The sequence below is a fragment of the Tuber melanosporum genome (genome assembly GCF_000151645.1).
Source record: "Tuber melanosporum whole genome shotgun sequence assembly, scaffold_17, strain Mel28".
NCBI lineage: Eukaryota > Fungi > Ascomycota > Pezizomycetes > Pezizales > Tuberaceae > Tuber > Tuber melanosporum.
Window position 1 is genome coordinate 104,503 of NW_003298830.1, and position 16,095 is coordinate 120,597.

Here is a 16,095-nt window from a genome sequence, read left to right on the forward strand (position 1 = left end):
TCACCTGCCACCAACCCAACACTAACTTACTGTAAATTATCCTGATTCCCCTGATTCTCTTGCCCTCTCTCCAAAGGCGATAAGGGTCCAAGAATAGTAACCTTGCACGCTCTCCTTGCACCACCAATCTCCTGTAAGGAATGCTACCGTGTCACCATACTTCTTCACACTCTATCTGCCGCGGTTAAACCCTACCGCATGAATACACGCTCGTATTCATCTCAGGGATTCGGCAGTAGTCTTCAACTCTTCGGCTCAATCGGGAAAGTCTTATTAGAGTCTCTACCAGATGTGAGGAGAATTCGGGTCTGGACCAACCAGATTGCCAGAATTTGACTCTGGTTGCGAGACCGCAAAATCCTATTTCAATCCTTGATAAGTTTATCAACAAATTTATTTCCCACTACCAATGCCGGCTCTTGTCGCGATTTTACTACCGGTGCTTGTTAATATCTCCTGTGTTGCTCAAGTATGATACAAGTACAGTACTCGAGTACAAAATAGAAACTAGATCCCTCATTTTTGGATATGGTACAATTCCCTCGGACTTGGATGTGTTCCCGCCACTTGGTTGCTCAACCGTGTGAGACGCTTAAGTTAGCCCGACATCGGAGAATCGCGGACTCGAAGGGGCTACCGTAGCATTCCGCAGGCACTTGCCGAAACACCGCGATGGAGGTATCCGTGGTGCTGTTGTTCTTTAGCCTTCCATATAAGGGGTCAATTCACAACCCTCCACCAACATGTTGGGAATAGAATCAACGTACTCGAGCACGGTACCTTGCGCCAGGGAGGTTGAAGAAGATGCTGCGGTCTATACAATTAGCTGTAGTGCTTTTGTGTGGCGTTAGAAGGAGGACTCAGATGGTGAGGTAATCGAATTGGAGGGACCAGAGTCCTAGTTTACACCCGCTGAGGTTGGTAGACATGATTACCTGGTTCATGGTTTTGGCTCCTGGGGGAATGGTAAACCGACTCGCTGGAGTGGGAAAGATGGTATCCACCATGGAAGTTCCCCCATTCCGTTGAAGTGTCATCTACTACTGGTAGAAATTTCTGTTCTTGGCCACAGCTCGGAATCTCTGACGCATACTATGCATCATAAGTTCGAAATCCAGCACTCTCCTGGCGCGGGGGAAAGAGTCCGAAAGACTACAGGAAAAAAAACCCCACCTTGTGGAAGACCTGGTTTCATACATTCACCTATCTGTTAACACACGTCCAGCCCTGGACACACAGTATATATCTATGAACAATGCCATCCACACCCAAATCACCAAATTCCTGATCCGCCGTCGAGCACTTGTTGGAAAACTCCACTCTCTTCCGTTGGCTGAAGCCCTGGTCAGAGGTAATACATCCCGTGTCTGAGGAGTCTGGATTCTCGTGGTTCCAGTGCAGGATGTGGGCCCAGCGCTGTTCACCCATCGGAGGAAGTCCGTACCAAGCCGTAGGACGGCATTCTATGCGCACGGGAAGTCCAGGAGGATAAATCTAAGGGCAGGCATGATGTGTTTGGTTCTTGACCGTCCGGGATGAAATAGAGGAGGACGGAACGAGGCTCTGGAGATCCCTAGATCTCCCAGAGGGCAGTGTTCATCTTCACAGCTTCGCAAATTTACACCTAGCTTAAGACGACAACCTAAGATCACCATCCAATTCTGGTCCTTAGCCCCACCAACATATGTGCCTCGGCGATGCTAGATTCGACATCATTAACCCACTCGCATCTCCTCCCCAACAACATATACATAAGTCCCGACAGACAAACCCGGTTTCTATAGTAGCAGTACTCGTACCTGTCGCTTCTCTAGATCAAAGACTATCCAGGTAACCTAGTCTGCCCGGACTTGGCCAAAACCTTGGGAACAGGTACTGTACTTAGAGGCAAAGACCGTACCGAATCCCGGCACGGGGATCTCCGGTTACCGCATAATCTCAGATAATCAGACCATGTGCTTTGTAGTCGAGAATTCCCTCCTTTGGAAAAAGGGGGGAAAACACGACAAAAGAAGAGCTGCTCAGCCCCTCGGAGAGGCGCAAAAAAAAAGCCAGACCCTACGAGAGGAGGCAATCCCAACGACATAACACACGGTTTGATTATTTGAGACTATACAATAGTCCCGTCAGTGGCGTAGTGGAGGTTCCCGATGGGATGTAGAACGCGGATAACTAATATGCATTGGAGGGATGGAACAGTTGAGCTATGGGATTATTAAGCTCCGAGTATTATTTGGCATCTATCGGCCACTGGGGATCGCGGGAATCCGGGGCAGTCACGGACCTTAAGGCATATCATCTGGTGTGTCCTAAGTGGCTATAAGCTTCTCGGAGCTGGGTCCAGTTACCAGGCACCACCATCTCGATAAGCCAACGCTCACTCGACAGCGCAATTCACTGCCTGTTTGACCTCAAATACGAAAGCCTCATTGAGCCCAGCTTGCAATGAAGTCTCAAACAGTTCGGGGGCCGGTCGCAATAACATAAGTTTTCCCTCAGGACCTAAGTCCCCTTTCTGCTGTATTACTCACGGGAAATGGGGCAGCCAAACACCTGGCCTTCGGTAGCGGCTTTCATGGCTTATGGTTAGGTGTGTGGTAATTGCGTTGGTTTTATTTTATTCCTGCCGGTGGCCATTGGGCGGTCGGCGTAGGGCGTTCGGTTCGGGGGCCGTTTCTCGCCGTGGCTGTGGGCTGTGCTTGGTGATGATGGATTGTTCACCCACCTCCCCTGAGGGTCTATTGGATTTCTATCATTGCCAGGATGTTTCTCTGTAGTTCTCTCATTTGCCACTCTTTGTGGAATCTCGTTTGGCTTCTAGAGATGATATTTGTCCGGGAGATATATACACTTCTCGGCTTACCCTTAGCTAAGATCTCTACCGGCCGTTTAGTTTACTGTTTTCCCACGGTCAGTGCCTGACCCACAGCGACTTCAATCTCATTGCACCGCCCTTTATCCCTTTTCCATACTCTCTTGCTTTGGGCAGCAACAGGCATGGCGAGTTTCGGTAAAGTATCATACAAATTTTAGAACTGATAAGTGTTCGGCTATCCATTGATATATTTTTCGTTTTAATTGATTGAGAGGTGGTGGTGCAAATTGCGATTTCCGTGACTTTGAATTTCGACCTTTTTTTTTTTGCGCGTTTTGGTCGGTACTTGGTCCCAGCAACGATGAATTTTGCCCAAGAACTATATACATTTGGCCTCACACGTCACAGCTCGCGTATGGTAGGAAATGATATGAGAGGGGTAGCGAAAAGGATAAGCTCGAGTGGAGTGTAGAGTTTGCTCACGGAGAATGTGTACTGTACTAGTATGATACCCGTTCTGAAAATCGCCAATTTTTCGCATCTCCACAGCTCACGCAATATACTCCACAATTAGAATACCCAGGATCACTATTTCGCAGAGAGTTGATTAACATCCACTGTAGGAGGCGATTGGGCTCTGCTCGAAAAAGCCGGTGGTGACCCGGATCCTTCTGTTTGTTCCCAAAACCACCCATTTTCTCCATCCCAAGTCTCCTCCCCACCATTCCCGTTTTTTTTATATAAAAAAACGCCGCCTGGTGAAGGGCGCAACCACATTTTACGGCACCCCATGCGAACCCACTACCGTAAAAACTTGAGTAATTGGACTGTGTGCCATGTCGTTGGGCTTTCCTCTCTCAGTACCCGAGTGGGGTCGAAAACTTTTTGTTTTTTCAGTCCCGGAAGAGGGAAAGGGGCTCTGTCTCCGCAGTTTTTTTTTTTTGCCCCCTTTCCGGAGGGGGAATTTCTGGATTTCACAGCACACCGTCCAATCATTCAACTTTTTACGGTATTCTACGGGAACCGTGACGGCCCCATAGATTTTGTGGGAAATGTCAGCGAGCCCAACCCACTGCACTACCCCTTATTGTGAGGGAATGTGCAGAACCTTATAAATTCATTCGGATGCCATCTATCTGTTTTGGGGGATGACATTTCAGGCGCATCATGTGTCAGGCAAGTCTTATTATTCTGTGTCTGTATTTTACCGTTGTTACACTTCGACCATTTGTTCATTACGTTCGAGAAGGTGGGTAGACGAGTGATTACTAGTGACCGTTCGGCAGAAAGCGAGCAGGTGTGTGTGTGTTATGGTGGTTAGGTAAGTTAAGCGCTGGCACTCCATCGCGAAGACGCGAAAGTAAAATTACCGAGTCGAAGGAATGGCCATTCAGCGACTCGGGACGGACTACCATAGAAACTCGAACCGTGTGCTATGTCGTTGGAGTTGCCTCCCCTGGTAAGGTTGAGTGTCTCTTTTTGTTTTTGTTTTCTTGTCTCGCAGAGGGGGTTGAGGGGCTCTTTTTTTTTTTTTTTCCACCCCCTTTTTACTCAAGTACAAAGTAGGCAATTTAGGACTACATGACGATTATTCGAGGTCCTCTGGATAAATGCTCCCTTAGTCAATACGGTGCCCAAATACGGGAGGAGGATCAGGAGTCGATGAGATAGCGAAGGTGACGACTGAAGTCGTTCTACAAGTACTCGTACATTGCATTTCCAATCAGCAATGAACCGGAAGCGGAAATATTATGCCCCGCATGAATTGTGGTCTTGTTTTTGACGAACACAGCAGTCGGGGCAACCGCTCGGAAAATACAATACTCGTGCAATACACTTTTCTCGACCTATAGAAATTTCCAGAAAAAAAGCCATCATTGCTGGTGTTTGGTGTGAGACTGCCGGCTCAGGCTGGGGCGTACTCGAGTACAAGTACTACTCGTCGTGTCGTGACGTTTGTGAAATGGACCGGGCTTGCATGGTGGCGCATGCATGTGCAGGGAGGTGCATGGAGCTACGGAAGGAGCCTCAAGGTATAAAATTCAGCATGAGTGAGAAAGTAAACAAATATATAGATATTTATTATACATTATAATATGAGAAGTAATAAACAAAAATAATGAATAAAAAGATAAAACATTAGAAATACAATATTAAAATTAAAAATTAAAAATTAAAGTTATTTCCACCGTCATCTTTGATACATGCCTCAATTCATTCATGCATTGAGTTGATATGAAAATTGATTTGCTCTTCAGGATAGTTATTCCATGTCTATAATTAACGTAAGTAAAAAAATAAAAAAATAAAGAGATAGATTAAACAAGTATTTACCTCTTCTAAAACAAGTCTAATTTGTCATGCAGTCATTCTGGGTCCAATTCTCTCCCATAGAATATCCTTTAGCTCAGTCCAAACAGTCTCGATTGGATTTAAATCCGGTGAGCTCGGAGGCCAAACTAGCTTCGTAAAACCAAGTTTCTCTCGAGGAATATTATGATAATGGTGAACATGTGCTGGAGCATTGTTCTCCATTATTATAATATTCCTCTGAGGAAACTCAGTTGCTAGTTGAGCAGTAAAAGGATAGAGGAGTGGGTTGAGAATACGTTCCCGGTATATATACCAATTGATTCCACTCCTTCTATCCTCCTTCCTCGTCTTGAGCTGGGAGTTTGGAAAAGGTACCTCCAATCCCAATGAGCTAGCATGTACATTTTGTGCTAACTCATTCTCATACTCTCTCTTGAGAGTAAGAAGTGCCTCCTTTCGCTGAGTCGCAGTCTCATATAGTGTAGCGTACATATGGTATGGAAGATTATGACCTTAATTGTTATTATTAATTCAATTAGCATTAAACATTATGTACAGAGTAGAATAGAAAAATAAAACTTGTAAAATAATAATAATAATAATAATAATAATAATAATAATAATAATAATAATAATAATAATTTATATATATACATACCGGCTTTTCCATAACATATAGCACCCCAAAACATAACGGTTGCTCCTTGAGTAAACTTTCTGTTAATGTTTTGTGGCCGATGAGCTTCACCTGCCCAACATAAAACTCCACGGGCCCGCCTGGACCTCAGGCTTCCCGTTTCAAAATATGACTCATCTGTAAAGATGATGTTCCTCCAGTTGTATCCTTGGTATTGATAGCAGAAAGCCAGCCTCCTGGCTGTCTGCTCTGGAGAAAGAGTTGGTTTTGTAACCAGTTTCTGTTGATAAATTTTGTTTTCACGTAGTGCTTTTGAAATTGTTTGTCTACTAACATTTAGTTCTGCTTTTTTATTTTTTATTTTTATATTAGCTACACTTTCAATTTTGTATATTTAGGGGAAAAAAAAAAAAAAAAAAAAACTACCTGCTTCGGCAAGTTGTGTAAAGGTCATTCTGGAGTGCTCAGCATCTTGCAGAGTGACTTCAACCAAGTGATCCTTTTGAGCCTGTGAGAGGGCAGCATTTGTACCCTTCACCGAGTTTGGCAGAGGAGCTAGGTTTTCATCAGTACAAAGATCAGAAGTATTGTTGTCACTGGCCCATTGACACACTGTCCAGATGATGTTTGAGCAGGTACTTATTAGCACCCCAGTTTTTTCTGAAATTTCCTTCAAGGTCATCTTCTGGGCTCCATCTAGCATGGCATAGCCAATGATTTGTCCCCGTTTGATCATAGAAGTTGTTGATCTACTCGGCATAGGCATTTGGCTTGTTGACTTCGTGGTTGTAGATACTGGAGTAAATGCTCAATGTTTACTTTCTCCTTTTTGAGGTTATGGCCTCTTGTCTTAATAATATACTAATTACTCTACTAAGCCTATTTGAAGTTGGCATGGGCCTCCATGCACCTCCTTGCGCCACCATGCACCTCTGGTCCATTTTACAAACGTCATGACACGACAAGTAGTGACTGGATACAAGGGGGTGTTGATAAAGATCGGTAACTGAAACACTTCTTGGGTGGGACCTGGTATGAAGTCAGCATGGTACTGTACTGTACTGTACTGTACTGTACTCAGGTGTAAGGGTATTTGGGGTCTTATTACACAAGCCTTCGACACCCCTGCAAAACAATCCCCCTTTACCCTATTCTCGGGTCCTATAGAAGAACATAACACCATATCACGTGCATTCTATATCCCAATACAAATGCTCACAGTCAAAACCATGCAGCAAAAAGGAATTCGGGAGGAAAATCTACAAGGTGTGCACCATCGGGAGACTACTCAAGATGAGCATCTCAAGGTTATTACACTCCAAGATAATGCTGGGTGGACCTGGACGCATATTGGCCAAGAGCTAAACCTCTATCCATGAACCTGCCAAAGAGTAAGTACTAACAATTGAAATTGCAAAAATAATATCTATGCTGAATACCTACAGATTTACAAAAGGGTAAAGGAAAATAGAACACCCTCAAATTCTCGCCGCTCCGGTCGACCTCCCATTTTCAACGATACTGAAAAGCAGCGACTAGAGGCATTCATAATAGGTGATGTACAAATATGTCGTTTAAGCTGGGATGAAATTTGTCTTGAAATGGGTTACGCTTGCAGTGCGCGAACTGCAAAAAGTGTGATGGAGTTTATGGGATATCATCGTCGTGTCCCACAGTGGAAATTCGGGATCCAGCCAGCAAATCATCCTTTTTGTGTCGCGTGGTATTAGGAGAGGTTGGACTGGACATTTGAGGACTGGCTCCGTGTCCTCTGGACTGATGAATCAACATTTTCAACTGCTGGCTTCCCCAATCAGCCATGAGTAACACGAAAAGCCAGTGAAGAGTTTCATGTTGATTGTATTGATGAAACCTTTGAGTCTGAAAGGGAGATAAAAATGGTTTGGGGGGGGTTTTGTGGCACGATGAGGTCGAACCTTATCTTTGTCCCAAGTAAAGCTAAGGTGGACTCTGCCTTTTATGTTAAGCATGTCATATATCCTCATCTTGTACCTTTTTGGCACGGTTGCCATGAGAATTATAGATGGGTTACTGTGGTAGAAGATGGCGTACAAGGCCATAAAGGTAAGGCTACCCGCTATAGAAATCTAAACAAGATGGAAACTGCACAATGGTCAGCCCAATCACCAGACCTCAATTTGATAGAGGTGTTATGGCTGGATATGGAGAACGAGCTGGGAGAAACTTGGGGTCAGATTGGTGACATTCAGATATTAGAACCAGCTCTAAATACTCTATGGTGTGCAATTCCAGACAATAGGCTTGAAAGCCTTATCAGAACTATGCCCCAATGCCTCCAAGCTGTTATTGATGCAGAAGGGGGAGCTACAAGATATTGATTCTTGTAATTTAGTTTATTTATAAACTGTTTATAGACTTCTTTCCTTTACCGATTATATTCACAGGATATCACTTGTAGCACTTCCCATTTTGGAAGAGACCTGACTTTTTGCCGACACCAAAAGGTACTCATGAGTTATCACTCAAATTTCCCAATATGGTTTGGTCTACATACAAATGCTGTACCCCCTTTTGGGAAGGGACCTGACTTTTGTCAACTCCCTAGTACTCCACGATGCCTGGCATTCCTCGTGTTATCAGTACAGTACACTCATACCCTGTTATCCTAGATGGCTAGATTTCTGAAATTTTATCTAGGACAATTGGGTATTTGGAACAACAGAGAGAGAGTTCATATTTGTTGATAGTAAAAGGTAAAGGTTTAACCCAATTCTTACAGGAGCTTTATTTTAACAAGTTTTCATAGGCAGCATTAACACTTCTAGTTTTCCATCTTGTAGGCACACAAGTTGCATGTTCTTCTTCCTCCTGTAAAGTACTACTAGTATCAGGATACCGCACCTCCATGTCCATATCCGAGTTCAACACCAGCCTAGCAAGACCTATTCCAATTTTTTTTCCCTTTTCCTTTCCTACAAACTTTGTCTGCTCACATCTCATACCTATTTCATCTTCCTCACAACCTTTATCCTCAGCAGGTAGTTGGACTGGTAGGTCTGCTTGAGCAGCTATCATAGACTGGGGGTTGAAAAAATGGGAAATGGTAGTCTGTTTAGTTTTGCAAGTATTGCGATAACTATAAATAATTAGATATGTAAAGAGTATATAAAAGAAGAGAGTAGAGGGGGTACTGGAGAAGGTCTGAGTGAAGCTTATAAGAAAAACAAATTGATTCCTTAACTGAAAGACTAGAATTTATAGACAATGGTAGATTGGTGGTTGGAAGGGCGGTGAGATATCATCCGGGCTCACAGGTATAGTGTGCGGCAGTCTCAATCCCGATCAAGGGAACTGGGAAAGAACTTTCCTCCTCATTCTCAGACTCAATATGATTGAGAGTCTTTTGGTTGGAGTAGAATACCAGTGGTAACCTCTCCCTGAACACTGGTGACAGTATCAGGAAGGGTATTGTCCGGGAACAAAATTAACTAGCTCTTAACAGCAATGGCAACGCTCCTCTCCTCATCACTCCGCTCCCTCAACACTTCCTAAAGAAATTGCTCTACACCAACCAAAACCAAACCAATTTACTTAAAATTTTTTTTCAATAAATTATGCCTCCTATTCTTCGCAGTCATGCCAAACAACCTATTCCCTCCAAGCACCTTTCTGAGTTTACAAGGGGACGAATTCTCGGGTTATGCGAGCCTCAGATGATAAATCACTAAATTTCCCACTACCTTGACATTCCTCTCAGTAGTGTTAAAAGTACATTTGCAAAGAGAGATCAAGAGGGGAAGGAGAATGAAGGTAGAGGAAGACATCCTAAAACTACCAAGTTGCAGGATGATGCTATAGTAGAGGAAGCTCTCAAAAATCGCCATACCAGCTACTCTGAGATTGTTGAAAGAGTAGCTCTGTAACCAGTATGGGTACTCGGTTATTGGTTTTGTTTTATGTTTTGTTTTAAGTATCGCTTTGATACTTGGTTTGTTTTAAGTATCGTTTGATACTTGGTTTTATTTTATGTTTTATATTAAGTATTGTTTGATACTTGGTTTTGTTTTATGTTTTGTTTTAAGTATCGCTTTGATACTTGGTTTGTTTTAAGTATCGTTTGATACTTGGTTTTGTTTTATGTTTTGTTTTAAGTATCGTTTTGATACTTAAGGAGTTTTACCAAAGTGTATCGATTGATACCTTTGATTAGTTTCGTTCATGCTAGACATGAACAGATTTGTGTATTTAAAGACCGCCTGTTTCTACGATAGAAAAGGCAGACTTGGAAAGACAGTATTTCAATATACTTAGTTGAACGGTTACTTCTTTGTTCCCCAGTACACCCTCGAAGCCTCCTTTAATTCTCAGCTCTCGCCTCCTCTCTGGAAGAGCAGGCCACCTACCAACTATTGTATCTAGTACCGATAACGTGATTAGTACCCTGCGAACACGTTACATTTTTTTAACCTCAGCATGTAGTTAAAAACCTGTCCCCGGATTTAGGCCTGATCAACTTATCGATATCCACCAGAACACTAGCAGAGAGAAGCGGCAGAATCACGGCACATTCGGCTTCATTTCAAATCCAAGATAGAGTCTTTGATGACCAGGAGTGGGAAGTAAATCCCACAGCAAGACCTTACAAGAAAGAAACAACCCCGGCGCTCTGCTAAGGAGCCGGGCGAACCTGCAAATACGACAGATACTCAACCTCCCGGAGAGTTCCCTTCTACTCCAGCAAAGAAGCCTTCCTTTGAACCACCAATCGACCCCGAATCCAGGAGCGAATCAGACATGGCAAGTAGAGGAGGAGGGCCCTCTGGAGGAGGAAAATCTCGGGCTAGGCCTGAAGAAGAGGAGGTACCCGCAGCTTTTGAACCTCCTAAGTTTAAACTCCACCTCCCAGCAAAGTTTACAGGTGAAGGAAAAGACCTCAAACCTGAAGCCTTTGACCGATAGGTGACGGAACTCACACACTATCTTCTCCTGCAAGGAAAAGATGTGGAAGACTCTACAACCGGGCTATACATTGGATCATTCCGCGAAGGAAAGGCAACCGACGCATACCACCAATGCTATAAGGAATATGGCGGGAATGTAAGATTAAGAGGAACTACAGTTCTTGATTACCTGAAAGGACGATTCCAATCCTCTATAACCAACGACCTCCTAGACAACAAATTCAACCAGCTCCAGCAAGTTAATGGAACGCATGTGAAGGGAATCACTGATGTGGCTACGGACCTGATGATGTATAAGGACCGAATGGAGAAAGAATGTATCTCCAAATACATCCTGAAGCGACGATTCTATGACACTATGCACCCTACCCTCCGGCGAGAAGTAGAACCACTCGAGGAAGACGGCGACGATATTGCAGTAATAATTGCAAGAGCAGAACGAAAGGACGCCATTCTCCATGAGACCAAGGCCTACAAAACACAGACATCCTCTAGTAGGAACAGCCAGCCACGGCACAAAGCCTCCAGCAAATCTGAAGACGATACCCCACGGGTTTTCAAGAAGAAAACAAAATACTCCAAAGAATCAAGGCGGCAGAAAGGTGAATGTTTTGAAGGTGGAAAAATAGGACACATGGCAAAGAACTGTCCTACGAAGAAAAGGAAAGGAAAGGCAATTAAACAAGAAGCATCAGCCAACAATATGGAGATCAATAGTGATAATACCCAATCCAGCGAATATGAAGAGATCCATATCGGATATATCGATGTGGAATGCAACAGTGTTCGACCTCCGGCTACATTCAAAGCACACACCGACCTGGAAGGTACTATCCTGATCAATGGCAAAAAGGCTAGAGTCCTATTCGACACTGGTGCAATCGGAAGAGATATGATCAGTAATGCCTTTGTCTCTGTCCATGGACTCCTAACTCGAGACCTTAACCAACCCGTACCAGTCAATATGGCAGTAAAGGGATTACGATCCACAAGCAATAAAACCTGTAGTGTGACTATTCGACTTGGTTCTGCAGTCCTACCCCCCCAGGAAATGCCGGTTGGAAATTTAGCCAAATACGATGCCCTAATAGGTATGCCATTCCTGAACCGCCACAAAGCTATAATCAGGTATGGGGAATCAACCATCGATTTCCCAGATCAGAAGGTCAGAGTCTCATGCAAGCCAACAAGGGGAGAGTACCGAGACGCAGTCTGTGAAGCAACTGCCCAACGACTATTGGATGAATACTCTGATGTTTTCCCTGATCAAATACTCGAAGAACTACCGCCTATGAGAGAGGTGAATCACCACATTCGCCTCCGAGACCCCTCTAATCTCAAGAACCAATCCACCTACTCTATTCCTGACGTATACAAAAGCCCACTTTGTGATTGGATTAACCAACAACAAAGAAGAGGAGTCATCTACTGGGCAGAAGCCCCAGGTGCCACTCCTATGTTTGTTCAACCCAAAGCAGATGGCAAAAGAATCCGCCCCTTGGTTGACCTCAAGCTACGGAACGAAAACACCGTTATGGACAGCTCCGCTATCGCAAACCAAACCCAGATCCTAAATGCAGTTGGACGGGCTAGATTCCGAAGTAAGATTGACCTAAGCGATGCCTACTTCTAAACAAGGTTAGATCCAGGAAGCGAATGCTACAACAGTTTCAAAACACCCTTTGGACGTTTCATTAGCCGAGTCATGTTACAAGGTGATATGAATGCACCCGCCACCTTTATGCAAATTATGGAAAACCTCCGGAGCGAATACCTGCACCATTTTGTCTGGGTATACATTGATGATATTCTCATCTTCTCGAACACCAAAATAGAACATGCCTACCATATAGGTTTGGTTTGTACCAAACTAAGGGAAGCTAAATTCTACGCTAGCAGAAACAAATCAATCCTGTTTGCCGATAAACTCGATATCCTAGGACATGTTATAGATGATGACGGAATACATGCAGCCACAGGAAAAATAGCCTGTTTAACGGAATGGACGACACCCCGGAATCAAAAGGAACTCATGCGATTCCTAGGACTAGTCAACTATATTTCCCAGTTCTTACCACACCACGCCACTGTAACAGCCCCGCTCGCAGACCTTACCGGCAATGCAGAATTTGTCTGGATCTACACTCATGACCAAGCCTTTACCAACATCAAGGAGTTAATTAAAAATGCCAACGTTATTCGACCTATCAACTATAGTAAACCAGAATCGATATGGCTAATTACTGATGCATCAGATGTTGGAGTTTGAGTATGGGTTGGGCAAGGGGCCTCCCATGAAACAGCAAGACCGACGGCATTACACAGCAGGAAGTTCACTAACTCACAGATGAACTATGGAACAACAGACAAGGAAGCCCTTGCTGTGATTGATGCTCTCACCGCTTTCAACCACATCCTGATGGGCAATACCTTCCCTATTGTTACCGACTACCAACCTCTCACTAATCTTAAAACAGAAAGAATACCTGGAAGGAGAAGAACAAGATGGATAGGCAAAATCAGCAAATACGATGCAAAAATCATCTTTACCCCTGGAAGAACGAACTATTTAGCTGATGCTCTCGCCGGCCTATATGAGAATCAAGACCTCGCAGATCCTCCTCTTGTTCATGACCATACAAGACAAAGCGAAGACAGCCCTGATGACACCTCCTATGAACAAGAACCATCGATGGCTACCGCCAGCTCTGCCACTCCATCCAATCCTTTCTGTTACATCATATACAGCGCTGCTGGAACGGAATGAGGAAAGGACATTGATGAAGAATGGAAAGACAATTGCACGCTCCGCAGCACCCCTCCTCACGAGCTTGAACAAAGCAGACTCCACTGGTCCCACTATTATCACGACTCCTGCCCTTTTCATCAGACTGAGATCAAGTTCGGCAACCGATACCAGCGATCGTACTATATGCCTGCTGAAGATTCCAAAAACACCAGCTTCGACACCACAGAAGGAGAAGAAGAGATGATCGATGAAGATGAATCGGCCCAACCTCCTCATACCCTTAATCCTGTTCCAACACGATACCAAGGTCTTGAAGAACTCGAACAAGCAGTAGCCTACGTGGATGCAATATCATATTTACACCCCCCACAGTCAGCCCTGCCATCCTCTCCTCCCATAATCGATTCATGACCACTATATGGTGGACCCTTACGAGTATACAACAATGAAACCATTGTCTCGGTCATACCACCTACTATTCCCGAGCATCGCTGACAACTCTATGAAACCTTTGTGGAGGAGGATGCCCCCATCGAACCAACAAGAAGATCCCTGATTGAGGATGAACGAGATGTTAAATCAAGCACAGAAGAATTAACCTCATCTTTTCGAAGCCAAATGATAGCAGGATATCGCCATGATCCGATTTACTTCAAAGCCATGGATAGCTCCAGGCATGGAGACCTCGCCCCCTACAACATATCCAACGGAATGGTCTATATCAGCACCCATTATGGTGAACATTGCCTATACATCCTAAAAGGCCATATGTTCAATGGAATGACTATTAGAGAATATGTCATCTCTGAGATTCACCACAAAGGACATCACAGTGCGGACCGCAACCTTCAATATGCCTCAGAATATGTTTACTGGCCTGAGATGCGCAAGGACTTCCGCGATTTTGTCAAACAATGTGAACTCTGCCAGGCAAATAAGGAGTGAACACAACTATCAGAAGGAAAAGCATGGACTCTCCAACTACCATGTGAAATATTCGAATCCTATGCCATCGACTTCGCAGGACCATTCAACAAGTCCGCCGGATATGACACCATCTTGGTAGCTGTGGATCGATTCTCTGGATATACATGGCTCATACCAATAAAGGTTACCGATTCTACTAAAGACACCTGGAATAACCTCCAAAGGCCCCTATTTACCCCCCATGGGTACCCCTTATCTATTGTCAGTGATGCTGATCCCCGGTTCACTACCAGATTCTGGAAGCAAACCTTTACCTCCCTCAGAATCAACCAGATTATGGCTGCCTCTGGACACCATGAGACTAATGGCCAAGCAGAACGAAAAATCCGCGAAGTTAAGACCGGAATAAGGAATATGATCAATGAACGACAGACCAACTGGGAATCAGCCTTTGTTGAACTGGCCGCATATATCAATGCCGGATTTTCAGACACCTTGGGAATGTCTCCATACAAGGCAGTTTTCGGCCGTCAATATCCTCTCCTACCTACAATCCTATTCAAGAACTCCTCAGTCCCTGCCTCCGATGACCAGTTAAACTGCCATCAAGTGATTTGGAATGACGCCTTCCAAGCTGTTAAAGCTGCCCGATTCCCAAGTACCACTACTGCTCAGAAACGACAACGCAAACATGTCCCTATTCTGCCAGGAGATATGCTCATGGTACCTGGAAACATGTTCATTACCAATGTTGGACGCAGCAAGAAATTGCAACCTCGGTGGCGAGGACCTTTCAAAGTCTTATCTTTTGCTGAGCATACAGAAAACTATACAGTCCCGATGGATGGATGCATGTACCGCCGCAAAACCGTGGTCTTCCATGCCTCTGCCGTCAAGTGTTTCCACCCAAATGACGACGCCAAGTTCCCTGGAAGAACCCACTCACGACCTGCACCTATCATCATTGAAAAGAAAGATGAATAGGAAGTTGAAGAAATCAGAGATCACCGCCTTTGGCATGGAAATGATCAGTTCCTAGTCAAATGGAAAGAATATCCAACGAGCGAAAACAGTTGTGAACCACAGGAAGGACTAGAGCACGCTATGGATATGGTGAACGTATGGTGGAAAGATAATACGCTAAACGGATTCCTCCCCCCAACGATCAACTACATCACCATGTGCTGGACACCCACGATGCCAGAAACTGAGCGATGGCATGCAGAACTTGAAACTAGAGATGGATTTTGGGCACCATACTTTGAGTCGGAATTCGAAAGTAGTGATGATGAAAATCAGGCTATGGAGCAAGTTCTCGACAACCTTATCTAATCATGATCACTATCCGAATACCATAACGATGTCAAACTATGTGGAACTCAATGTGAGGCTGTGACAACAGATTGTTGGACTGTTGTTGAACCGCGATGTTATCCAACTTGAAGACTACTTCGAAATCCTTTGGATAGATTACTGTCCTGATTGCGATCACGCTTGGGTTGATGTACAACGCGAATCTGGTATTCGTGACTACTGTGACTTGCATTTCTTCGAGTCTAAGTATTTCTTTAGAGTTTCATCTTGTCCCTGGTGTGACACTTACGATGAAGAGTTTTTAGTGGAAACTGAAGCCTTTAGTTTCTCAGACTGCGCTTTTGATGATTATTAGGTTTTGTTTATTTAAACAGTTGTTTTGTTTTGGGGAATGTAA